This window comes from Pongo abelii, chromosome X, assembly GCF_028885655.2.
Source record: "Pongo abelii isolate AG06213 chromosome X, NHGRI_mPonAbe1-v2.0_pri, whole genome shotgun sequence".
NCBI classification, from domain to species: domain Eukaryota; kingdom Metazoa; phylum Chordata; class Mammalia; order Primates; family Hominidae; genus Pongo; species Pongo abelii.
Genome location: NC_072008.2, coordinates 48,309,745 through 48,323,447, shown reverse-complemented (window position 1 = coordinate 48,323,447; position 13,703 = coordinate 48,309,745). Strand labels below are relative to the sequence as shown.

The following is a 13,703-nucleotide window of genomic DNA, read 5'->3' as shown; positions in this document are numbered from 1 at the left end:
TATAGTATAGACTATTGCTCCTATGCTACAAACCCATATAGCATGTGACTGTACTGAATACTGTAGGCAACTATAATACAATAGTAACTATTTGTGTATTTAAACATATCTAAACATAGAAAAGGTAATGCATTGCACTACAACGCAGCAATAGCCATGATGTAAGTAGGTGACAGGAATTTTTCAATTTCATTACAATCTTAAGTCACTCAATATCATTATGTGGTACATGACTGTATATATGAACTCATTTAATCCTTTCAGAGGTCCTATGAGGTATCTACTATTACTATCCACCTTTTGTAGTAAGAAAAGTGAAGCTCATGACAGTTACATAATTTGCCATAAAACATGGTTATTAAGTGTTGGAGGCTGGCATTCAACATAAGCAGTCTAGTTCTATTTTGGTAGGAAGTTTGGCTATTAGGTAGGGTGGACAGAAGACTGATAATACAAGAGTTTTCAGGGGAAAGATCTAGGAGGGCCTAGGCTTGGAGTTTAAGTCCTCATTAGCTTTCAATTCTTTTTTTTTTTTCCACTAATAGATGATACTTATATTGAATCCTGGTATGTGTACAAGTCCAAAAATGCATACACATGTATCTTCTTGCCTAAATATTAAATATAACCATCAGCTTACTTCTGACATTGTGTTGAAGAGTGAGAACCCTGATTGACAAGGATGAGTGTTCACACTTTGAATCTTGCTCTCTGCAACAACTCTTCTCGATGGGTTTCAATTCTTTCAATTCTGTGGGGCTTCTAATATAGGTAGGTCCTTTGCTATGTGCTTGAAGGTTTTCCTCATAGGGACTAGAGGTGCATATGTCTTACTTTGTTGACACCACACTGTTCTCCTAACAAGCAGTGCTTGTAAAAGATAACAAAAAATGTTTATCGAATTTAATAGAGGGGGTGATAACTACAAATTTAAGTGGTCATATTACTGTCTTTCATGGAGCTGGCTCAATACATAGTGAAGAATGAATATGATCAAAATACAATAAATGAATGAATTTTACTTCACCTTGATGCAAAATTCTCCATATTTTTCTTTTCTTTATTCGTTTTGAAATAGGGTCTCACTCTGTTACCCAGGCTGCTGGAGTGCAGTGGTACAATCATAGCTCACGGCAGCCTTGTACTCTTGGGCTCAAATGATCCTTCTGCCTCAGCCTCCCAAGTGTTGGGGACCATGCCCCACCAAGCCAGCTAATTTTTACATAATTTGTTTTTAGACATGGGGTCTCACTATGTTGCCCAGGCTGGTCTCAAACCCCTAGCCTCAAGCCATCCTCCTGCCTCAGCTTCCTGAGTAGTTGGGATTGCAGAACTATTTTTTTTCTTTTATAATAAATGCTCTGCTATTTATACTCATTTTCAATTCTAAATCCTCATTAATCTTGCTTATCAGCAAAAATCCAAAATTTATGTGATAAAAATAATGTATTCATGTCTATAAAAATATTGTAGTCATAGCCATCCTAACCTATACAAACAATAAATAGATGTCTATACTCCAACTCTACATCCAGGTGTAATTGTTTTCTTGGACCTACATTATATATATATCTAACAAAAAATAGCAGAAAAGACAAGTCATCTCTGGTAGAGACTGAAAGCTACCCACTAGAATCTGTTTCCCCATTCTTTTGCATTTAACAGAGTAGCATCCAGGCATATGGATGCCCAGTCATAGAGCATTTCTTAGCCTCCTTTGAAATTAGTGTGGCCATGTGACAATGTTCTCATCAAGAGAATTTGAGAGAAAATGATGGTGCCACTTTCAGATGGGAGCACTGAGACCACAGGCATGTTTTTTCCACACCCGCTTCTACCTTCTTGCTTACTAAAACCTGGACTTGGCAGAAACACAGAGTCAAGCACGCAGATCCCACAAAAATTCTAAGAGATGGAGTAATGTGTGTTGGACGGAGCTTGGATTCCTGAACAATCATGAGCAATGAGGTTTCCTATAAGAGGGAAATACAATTCCTTACTATTTTAGTCACTATATTTGACAATCTAGTGCTACAAATTAGCATTAGCATAATTCATACATTATTCTTGCCCAGAGTGGGAATTACAGATGTTTCCATTCCTAGTACAGTGCATGAGACATACTAGATTATTTGTATTCTCACACATCTGGCTTTAATTTATTCTGGAGATACTAAGCACTGGATTCCTAGGCATGGTTTCAGAAGCAGTTCTACTTTTTACTTTATTTAAATTATAAATCCCTTGCTGTACCAGACAATTATTTTTTATATCACTAGTACCAATGTTCATCGTAAAAAATTTGCTCCTGCAATAAAAAGCTTCTTTATACCTCTCCTGAGCCCCCGATTCTATGAACAGTACGTAAATGAAGAGTCATCAGTCTAGAAAAAAGAGCTGCTCACGTGAGCTTACATTCTACTTGTCACACACAAAGATGCCTCAAAAGAGTCCAGTTTATTTTCAAATTAAAGGACATATTCATGTCCTCTTTCCCCAATAAGCCTGCTTAGCATTTTCTTTTATGCCATTAAAAAAGATATATGTGCTTCATCAAGCAGTTTAAGAATTTTTACTTAGAAAACTAATCTAATCATATTGCTAGTAAGTTTTTTTCTTCTGAATGTCAAAAGCAGGCACTCTCTATGCTATTCATTTTGCTAATCCCTGTAATAGACTCCTAATTATAACAGAAACACAATGTGTAAGAGGATAAACTTTTAAATATTTGGTGCCATTGTGTTTACTTTCCAATAACAATCTTCATTGAATTCCTCTCAGTATAATTTTTTAAAATCCCTCTAAAACACAGCCAAATTCTATTCTTATCCCCCACAAATTCAGTTAGTTAATATTGGTAAGTATTTTCTTCATGCTCAACATTTGAATGATGAAAATAAGATACGAGCTCTTATTTTCAGAGACTTTCAAAAATTAATGGGGGCAAAAGCATCTGGGACATGGGGAAACAGAAATGGGGAAGAATAATAAATAATGGAGTAATAAATCTGGAGTAGGTAAGGGCCATTTCATGGAATAGATGAAAGCCTGAACACAAAAGGAAAATGTCTATATACCTGGACAGGTAGAGCACAAAATAATAAAAAGCCCAGATACACAGACACACTTCATATATGACAGGCATTAAAGACCAGGCGAACAATTTGAAGTAAGCGTAAATTAAGGAAACTGTACAGATAAAATTTTAAACTGGGAATAATGGTAATCTTATAGATGGCACTGAGAGAAAAGTTATTAGTCATGTGTTATATAATATGGAGTAACTGTAAGATTACTTCATGAAGCTAATGGCAAAGATAAATGCAATGTCTTAGGTAATGAAATCTATCAGTAGCATTTCAAAGATTAACTAGAAACAAGAATGGAATCTGCAGCTTCCATTAGGAACAGAATAATCCAAGCATAAGAAAATACAGACCTGTTTTGGAGTGATGTTACTGGAACTAAGATGAGAGGCTAAGTAGCATTCTTTAAAAAAGAAAAAATAGGAATTGCAGAGTGATTAGTAAGAAAAGACAGCTAAGAGGGAAGAAACAAGAAACAGCAGAATCTGACAAAATTTGGAATGTGAGGATTCCTGATTTGGGTAATGATGATGCCAATTCCTCCCATATTGAGGATGAATAAAGTAGAATATTCAATGGGAATTGTGTGGTATGCAGGTAAGTAAGTACTAGAGCACAATTATAATACAGCACCTAGTGGTGTCAACATGGAAGTCATCAGAATACAAATAAAAACCTTAAGTGTTCCAAATGGAAGACCCCTTTGAGTTAATTACTATTAGAACAGATATCCTGAAGACAGTAAATGGTACCCCTAGCTAGTGCATCTTAGTGGGAAAAAAGCCTCTATGAAAAGTACATGAGACAAAATAGGAACAGACAATTAACAAAGGGGAAACCTAAATGGATAGCAGATACTAGAAAGGGGGGAAGATAACACAATACCACTTTACATCCATTATATTGACACAAGATAAGAAATCCGAACGATGCTGAGTGTTGGCATAAATGTGGTAAAACAGGCACACTTGTGGATTGCACATATACTCCAATGATCAACCAATACCAATTCTATATAAACATCCCTGAGGAATAATCTCACAGGCTAATTATTTTTTATTGAGGTATAATTTATATATAGTAAAGTGTAGATATTAACTGTAAAGCTCAATGAATGTATGCAAAGCTATATAGTATAGATCTTAGCTATAAAGCTGAACTCCAATACTCATATGTATACACCCATGTAACCACAACTCAGATGAAAGTAGAAAACATTTTAATTATCCCAGAAAGTTCTCTGGTGGCCCTTTCCTGTCAATAATTGACTCTCAGCGGTAACCACCATTCTGACCATAGATTGCCAATCACTTATCAATATTATCACAATCATATATTAGTTTTGCTTGTCCTTGCTTGAACTTTATGTAAATTGAATCATATAGCATATACCCATTTGCATGTCTGACTTCTTTTGTTCAACAAATTTTTTGAGGTTCGCCCAAGTTCTTGTAACAGTAGTTCATTCTTTTCATTGTTGTGTAGTATCACATTGTAAGAATATAGCATAATGCTCATCTATTCTCCTACTGATGGACATTTGAGTGGTTTCAAATTTTGAGCAGTTACGCTAAAGCTGGTATGAGCATTCTTGTACATTTATTTTAGTGAATACATTTGCTTGTTTCTCTTAAATATATGCCTAGGAGTGACACTACTGGGCCACAGAATTGGTGTACATTTAGTGTTAGCAGGTAATGCCTATCTTCCAAAGTGGTTGAAAGAATTTACACTCCTACCATCAATGAATGTGAATTCATCCTCTAAATACTCATCAACATTTGATAATTGTCAGTCTTAAATTTTAGCCCTTTTTTTTTGTATGTATGTATGTGTGTAGGGCTGCCACATTGTGGTTTTAATTTACATTTCTCTGATAAGTAATGATCTTTAGCACCTTCTGATATATATAATGCCCATTTGAATACCTCTTTTTTTAAAGTGCCTGTATATTTTACCTATTTTTTTCTCTATTGATTTGTGAGAGTTCTTTATATATTCTGAATATAAAGTCATTTGTCAAATATATGTATTGCAAATATCTTCTCCCAGCTTGTGGCTTCCCTATTAACTTTCTTAATGATATCTTTCAAAGAAGAGTAATTCTTTATTCTAATATAGTTCAATTTACTATCAAATGAGATATGAAGTATTCTCTCTTTATTTCCTTCAAAAGAACATGAATAATATTGGTATTATTTCTTCTCTAAAAGGCCAGAGTTCACTAATGAAGCCATGTGGGTTGAGAGCTTTGTGGATAGGTTTTAAATTATAAGTTCAATTTCTTTAATAGATAGAAATACTACTAAGATTTTGACCTTTTTTCTTGTGACATTTCTGGTAATTTCTGTTTTTCTAAGACTGTTCATTTCATTTTGGTTATCAAATGTTGGGGGATAAAGTTGGTCATAATATCTTCTTAGTATCCTTTTAAGGCCTTTAAGATTTGTAATGATGTTTCTTTTCTCATTCATGGCATTGATAATCTGTGTTTTCTTTCTCCTCCTTGATTGATCTTGCTAAATTTATCAATTGTATTAATCTTTCAAAGAGGCAAATTTTGGCTTTGGTAGTTTTCACTTTTGTATGTCCTGAGGTGCAAACTTAGTGGCCAATTTTTAATTTTGTAATTTTCTGGTAGATATATATATAATAAGAAACTTTCATCATACCACTGTGCTTCAGTTTCATCTCACAAGTTCTTTTTTTTTTTAGATGGAGTCTCACTCCATTGCCCAGCCTGGAGTGCAGTGGTGCCATCTTGGCTCACTGCAACCTCTGCCTCCCGGGTTCAAGTGATTCTCCTGTCTCAGCCTCCCGAGTAGCTGGGTTTACAGGCGCCCACCACCACGTCCAGCTAATTTTTGTATTTTTTTTTTTTGGAGTTTTTTTTTTTAATTTTATTATTATTATACTTTAAGTTTTAGGGTACCTGTGCACAATGTGCAGGTTAGTTACATAGGTATACATGTGCCATGTTGGTGTGCTGCACCCATTAACTCGTCATTTAGCATTAGGTATATCTGCTAATGCTATCCCTCCCCCCTCCCCCCACCCCCCAACAGTCCCTGGTGTGTGATGTTCCCCTTCCTGTGTCCATGTGTTCTCATTGTTCAATTCCCACCTATGAGTGAGAACATGCGGTGTTTGGTTTTTTGTCCTTGCGACAGTTTGCTGAGAATGATGGTTTCCAGTTTCATCCATGTCCCTACAAAGGACATGAACTCATCATTTTTTATGGCTGCATAGTATTCTATGGTATATATGTGCCACATTTTCTTAATCCAGTCTATCGTTGTTGGACATTTGGGTTGGTTCCAAGTCTTTGATATTGTGAATAGTGCTGCAATAAACATACGTGTGCATGTGTCTTTATAGCAGCATGATTTATAATCCTTTGGGTATATACCCAGTAATGGGATAGCTGGGTCAAATGGAATTTCTAGTTCTAGATCCCTGAGGAATCGCCACACTGACTTCCACAAGGGTTGAACTAGTTTACAGTCCCACCAACAGTGTAAAAGTGTTCCTATCTCTCCACATCCTCTCCAGCACCTGTTGTTTCCTGACTTTTTAATGATCGCCATTCTAACTGGTGTGAGATGGTATCTCATTGTGGGTTTGATTTGCATTTCTCTGATGGCCAACGATGATAAGCATTTTTTCATGTGTTTTTTGGCTGCATAAATGTCTTCTTTTGAGAAGTGTCTGTTCATGTCCTTCGCCCACTTTTTGATGGGGTTGTTTGTTTTTTTCTTGTAAATTTGTTGGAGTTCATTGTAGATTCTGGATATTAGCCCTTTGTCAGATGAGTAGGTTGCGAAAATTTTCTCCCATTCTGTAGGTTGCCTGTTCACTCTGATGGTAGTTTCTTTGGCTGTGCAGAAGCTCTTTAGTTTAATTAGATCCCATTTGTCAATTTTGGCTTTTGTTGCCATTGCTTTTGGTGTTTTAGACATGAAGTCCTTGCCCATGCCTATGTCCTGAATGGTAATGCCTAGGTTTTCTTCTAGGGTTTTTATGGTTTTAGGTCTAACGTTTAAGTCTTTAATCCATCTTGAATTGATTTTTGTATAAGGTGTAAGGAAGGGATCCAGTTTCAGCTTTCTACATATGGCTAGCCAGTTTTCCCAGCACCATTTATTAAATAGGGAATCCTTTCCCCATTGCTTGTTTTTGTCAGGTTTGTCAAAGATCAGATAGTTGTAGATATGTGGCATTATTTCTAATGGTTCTGTTCTGTTCCATTGATCTATATCTCTGTTTTGGTAGCAGTACCATGCTGTTTTGGTTACTGTAGCCTTGTAGTATAGTTTGAAGTCAGGTAGTGTGATGCCTCCAGCTTTGTTCTTTTGGCTTAGGATTGACTTGGTGATGCGGGCTCTTTTTTGGTTCCATATGAACTTTAAAGTAGTTTTTTCCAATTCTGTGAAGAAAGTAATTGGTAGCTTGATGGGGATGGCATTGAATCTATAAATTACCTTGGGCAGTATGGCCATTTTCACGATATTGATTCTTCCTACCCATGAGCATCGAATGTTTTTCTTTTGTTTGTATCCTCTTTTATTTCCTTGAGCAGTGGTTTGTAGTTCTCCTTGAAGAGGTCCTTCACGTCCCTTGTAAGTTGGATTCCTAGGTATTTTCTTCTCTTTGAAGCAATTGTGAATGGGAGTTCACTCATGATTTGGCTCTCTGTTTGTCTGTTATTGGTGTATAAGAATGCTTGTGATTTTTGTACATTGATTTTGTATCCTGAGACTTTCCTGAAGTTGCTTATCAGCTTAAGGAGATTTTGGGCTGAGATGATGGGGTTTTCTAAATATACAATCATGTCATCTGCAAACAGGGACAATTTGACTTCCTCTTTTCCTAATTGAATACCCTTTATTTCCTTCTCCTGCCTGATTGCCCTGGCCAGAACTTCCAACACTATGTTGAATAGAAGTGGTGAGAGAGGGCATCCCTGTCTTGTGCCAGTTTTCAGAGGGAATGCTTCCAGTTTTTGGCCATTCAGTATGATATTGGCTGTGGGTTTGTCATAGATAGCTCTTATTATTTTGAGATATGTCCCATCAATACGTAATTTATTGAGAGTTTTTAGCATGAAGGTTGTTGAATTTTGTCAAAGGCCTTTTCTGCATCTATTGAGATAATCATGTGGTTTTTGTCTTTGGTTCTATTTATATGCTGGATTACATTTATTGATCTGCGTTAATTTTTATATTTTTAGTAGAGATGGGGTTCACCATGTTGGCCAGGCTGGTCTCAAACTCCTGGCCTTAGGTGATCCACCCGCCTCGGCCTCCCAAAGTGCTGATTACAGGTGTGAGCCACTGCGCCTGGCCCCACAAGTTCTGATGTGTCATATTTTCACTATCATTTCACTCAATACATTTTCATTGTGATATCTTTTTTGACTTATGGGATATTTGGATGTGTGTTGCTTACTTTTCAAACATTTAGATATTTTTTAGTTGTTTTTCTGTTCAGCATTTTAATTTAACAGTGGTTAGAGAACATACAGTCTATGACTTCAATCCTTTGAAATTTGATGCAAACAGCTTTATATCCCAAAATAGTCTATTCTGGTGAATGTGCCATGGATACTTGAAAAGAATGTGTATTCTGTAGTTGTTGGATGTAGTAACCTATGCATGTCGATTACACCATATTGGTTTATCATGTTCTAGTCTTCTACCTCTTTAGGGATTCTTTTGTGTGCTGGTTACAACAGTTAGAGAAATAGGTATGTTAAAATCTCCAACTATGATTGTGCATTTTGTCTACTTCTCCTTTTAATACTGTCAATGTTTACTATATATTTTGAGGCTATGTTATTAAGTACATAGAAAATTAGGTTTATATATATATATTCCTGTTGAATTGAAATTTTATCAACTTCAGAGAAAGAGGGTACATTGGCGAAGATACAAGACATTAAAGTGACAATACAGAAGTATTAATGAAAAAAACTTATGCCAAAATATTGACATCTTAGATGGAATACACAAACTCCTTGAAGAAACAAATTATTAAAACAAGAAGAAATAAAAAATCTGAATATTCCTATATTAAAGAAACTGAATTTGAAATCAAAGACAGTCCCACAAAGAAAACTTCAGATGACCCAGATGAGTTCACTGGTGAATTTTATCACATATTTAAGAAAAAGAAATTTAAAGTAATCTTATACAAAATCACAAGACACGTGAACACTGAAAAATTCTAGCAAATATGGCAAGTTTACACAAACTCTTTCAGAAAACAGAACAGGCATGAAATTTCCAAACTAATTTTATGAAGCTAGAATTAACAAATCTAGATACCAAATTTAGATACCAAAATCAAAGATATTATAAGGGAACCCCCCACACACAAAACTAGAGACCAATCTCTCTCAAAGACATGGAGATTAAGATCCTTACCAAATATTAGCAAATCAAATCAAGAAATACATAAAAAGATAATACACCATGATGAAGTAAGGTTTATCTCAGGAATGTAAGTTTAGTTTGAGATCTAAAAATCAATAAAAATTCACCATATTAGTAGAATAAAATGCACTTTTCAATAAATACATAAAAAGCATTTGGCATTTAGAAAATTCAACATCAATTCATGTTTAAGACTCTCATCAAACTAGGAATAGAAAGAAATTGCCACAAATTAATAAAGAGCATCTAAGAAAAATCACAGCTAATACACCTAATGGTGAAAGACTGAAAGTTTTTGCCTTCAGATTGAGAACAAGATAAAATAAAAATAAACAGCATATAGACCAAAAAGGAAATGACAGAAAGGCATGATAATGTTTGCAGAAAGTTTTATGGTATTTATTCACAAAAAGACCCACTAGAATTAATAAGCGAAATGTAGCAAAGTCTCGGAATACAAGGTCAATGTACAAGAATCAATGGTAAGAGTTCTACTTCCAGTATGGAGAAGTAAGCTTCTGAAAAAGGCCCTTCTACAGATAGTAAATGTAATCTCTAGAAAAACAAACAAAAATAAAAAAAAAAACAAAAGCAGGCAGATTTTGGAGGGGGGTCAAAAGTTAGAGGAAGTGACTAGCATGTAGTGAGTTCCCCTTTTCTCAGGTTTCTGTTGAGAGTAGCTGCACTCCTAGCAGCAATGCGGAGCAGCTAAAATTCTCATAAAAGCTTGTAATCCTTTTACGAGAGGAATCAGGGGAAGAAGGCCTGGGTACCCAGGGCCACTAGAGATTAAGGGGGCAACTCAAAAAGAAAGAATCAAAAAAAGCAAATTCCTAATTCTGTGTATAAAATCTGCCTAAGTCTCTGGCTGACCCCTCAACTTTGCATGGGTAGAGCAAAATTAAAGCTGGGCTGAAGTGCATCTGAGTTGCCACTCGCCTTAGGTGAGACAGCATTTTCAGTGTCAATCTAACCTAGTTAATTGCCTGCTGTGATAAGAACACTGACATTCTTCAGAACAATATAACAGAATACCATGTTACCGTAAACATTGATAATGTTCAGGACACAATCCAAAATTACTCAAAATATGATGGAGCAGAAAAATGTTCTTTTGATCACTCTACAGCATCTTCAGTAGCTAGTTTTAAAAATATGCTTTCCAGGGTTAACAATTTTTTATCTGTCTGGCAGATTATTTCAATATAAACAATTCTATAATACTAGAACTTGAGTTAAATTTTGTATAGGATGTGAAGTATGGATCAAAGTATGAATTTTTCCCCCAATGCTGACATCCGTTTGTTCCAGCACAATTTGAAAAGACTTTCATTTCTCCCTTCAAATTACATTGGCACGTTTGTCAAAAATCAGTTGTCTGTATATTAATGGGTCTATTTTTAGTCTTTCCCTTCAGTTTCATTTATATATTAGTCTGTCTTTACACCAATACCATACTGTCCAGATTGCTATAGCTTTAAAGTAAATCTTAACATTTGGTAGTGTCAGTCCTCCATACTTTTTCTTCTTCCTCAAGACTGTGTTGGTCATTCTAGGTCTTTTGCATATCCATATAAATTTTAAAATCTCTTTGACAATTTTAACCCCCCCAAATTACAAATAATTGAATGAACAAGTAGAAGACAAATTAGTAAAGCATTAGAAGATTTCAACAACATGGAACCAACCTGAGTTATAGATTATAGAACACTGTACCCATCAACAGCTGAACATACATTCTTTGCAGGGACACACAAAACATTACCCTAGGTAGACCATACGCTTAAATCATAAAGGATATGCTCTCAGACCACAACAGGATTAAATTGGACAACATAGAGGAAATAGACAAAATTCCTTGAAAAGTACAACTTACTATGTCTGGCAAAAGATGAAACAAAAAATCTGAATAGCTCTATGTCTATTTAAAATATTAGGTTTGTCACTAAATCCTTCCTGTCAAGAAAACTCTAGGTCCAAATGGCTTTCTTGGTTAATTCCATGAAACATTAAAAGAAATAATAATCTCACACAAAGTATTTCAGAAAATAGAGAAGGGAACACTTCATAACTCATTTTAGTAGCCAGTATAACCATAATATCAAAACATGACAAAGACATTGAAAAAAAAGAAAACCATGAACCAAATCACTGATGAAAAATGCAAACTTTTAAGTCAAATATCAGTAAGTAGAGTCCAACAATATATAATAAAGCTAATACGTCATAATCAACTAGTATTTATCTCAGGAATACAAGGTTAATTCAACATTTAAAAATCAATGAATTCACCATAATAACAGAATAAAAAATGCTCATATATATAATATCACTCCAATAGATGCAGAAAAAGCATTTGACAAAATTCAACACTCAATCATGATTTAAAAAAAAAAAAACTATGAAACAAGCTAGGATTAGAAAGGAACTTACATAGCCTCTTAAAGGGCAGGTACAGAAAACCTACAGCTAATATCATAACTTAATGGTGAAAGACTGAAGTTTTTGCCCACAATATCAGAACCAAGACAAACATGCCCACACTCACCCCTTCCATTCAACATTGAACTGAAAGTCTTAGACAGTAAAATAATGAAAAGAAATTAAAACATGAGTTTGGAAAGGAAGATGTAAAAGTGTCCCTATTTTTAGGTGATAATGATTACTTATATGAAAAATCCTGAGGAACTTACAAGAAAACTAATAGGTAGATTTAGCAGTGCCTCAGGATACAAAGTTAATGCATGAAAATCAATCACTAGCAACTTATACTAGCAATAAACAATCTAAAAATAAAATTTAAAAAACTTTATATTAGCAATGAAAATCAAAAAATAAAACTAAAACAATGCCATGTAAAACAGAATCAAAAACATCAAGTACTTAGGGATAAACTTAATGAAGGTTTCCTATGACCTCTGTGCTGAAAACTATACAATTCTGCTAAATGAAATTAAAGAACTAAATAATTGCAGAAATATGCCATGTTCATGGGTTAGAAGGCTCAATATTGTTAAGATGTCAATTCTCCTAAAATTGATCTACAGAGTCAACTGAACTCCAAACAAAATCCCAGTAGGCTTTTTTGTAAAAATTACAAACTGATTATAAAATGTATATGAAAATGCAAATGACCTAGAAGAGCAAAGTAATTTTTAAAAAGCAAAGTTGAAGGACTTATACTACCTGATTGAAGATTTACTGTAAAAACTACAGTAATAAAGATAGTATGGGTTTGCTAAAAGGATAATGTATTAACTATATTTTCTTATTTTCTGTACCCTTGATGTTCTGGCATCTGGGGCTTAACTGATCCTGGAGAGACTGCCCCCTCCCAGTGATAGCTAATTCTAGAGATTAGGAAATAACTTGACCTTGAGGATGCCTTTCATATGCAAAGCAGCCAATACACAGCCCATACCCACACCTGCCTCTTTTATTGAGCTCTCACAGGTTGAGCCACTATCCCCCTGCACTAATCACCCCAGGGCCAGGTACCAAGCAACTGGGGAGAGTCCCTATACCCTAGAGCCCAGTGGAATTATTCAAACTAGCCAATCTTAAATCTGCCTAGCCTTCTGACCTTGCCTAGTCCATTCTTTCCCACAAAACCTAAATAAAGGCTCTGGCCCATGCTTTCCCCTCACTCCTTCTAGATCCCAAATGACCTTGGTGCTTCCACATGTGTGGTATGCATGGCCCTGTATGGTGTGGTATGCCCCCGCCTCTTGGGAATTGTAACAAACTATCTTTCCAATGGCAGTTGTCTCCTGATCTGTTGGCTTCATCAAACCTAAATAATAATAAAACCTATCTTTTAAAGCAGACAGACAAATAGATTAATTGAACAGAAAAGAGAGACCAGATACAGGCTCACACACATAAAGTCAATTGATTTTGATAAACATACCAAGGAAATTCAATAGGAAAAAGAAAGCCCCTTCAACAAATGTTTCTGGAACAATTAGATATCAGTATTGAAAAATGAATCACAGACCTAACTGAAAAAGTTAAAATGATAAAACTTATAGAAGAAAGTATGAGAAAATCTTTGTGCCTTGTGGTAGGCAAAGATTTCTTAAACAGATCGCAAAAGGTACTAACAATAAAACAGATGATAAATTGGACTTCATCAAAATTAAAATGTTTGCTCTTTGATGGGCACCAAAAAGAAAATGAAATT

The 13,703-nt window shown here is 35.1% G+C and overlaps 1 protein-coding gene across 2 annotated transcripts in view; it reads right to left on the bottom strand.

The window, feature by feature from the left end:
• The window catches only part of LOC100437875 (zinc finger protein 81), a 105,607-nt gene that overhangs the window by 11,043 nt on the left and 80,861 nt on the right, over nt 1–13,703 (bottom strand). The gene's annotated exons all lie outside the window — the stretch shown is intronic.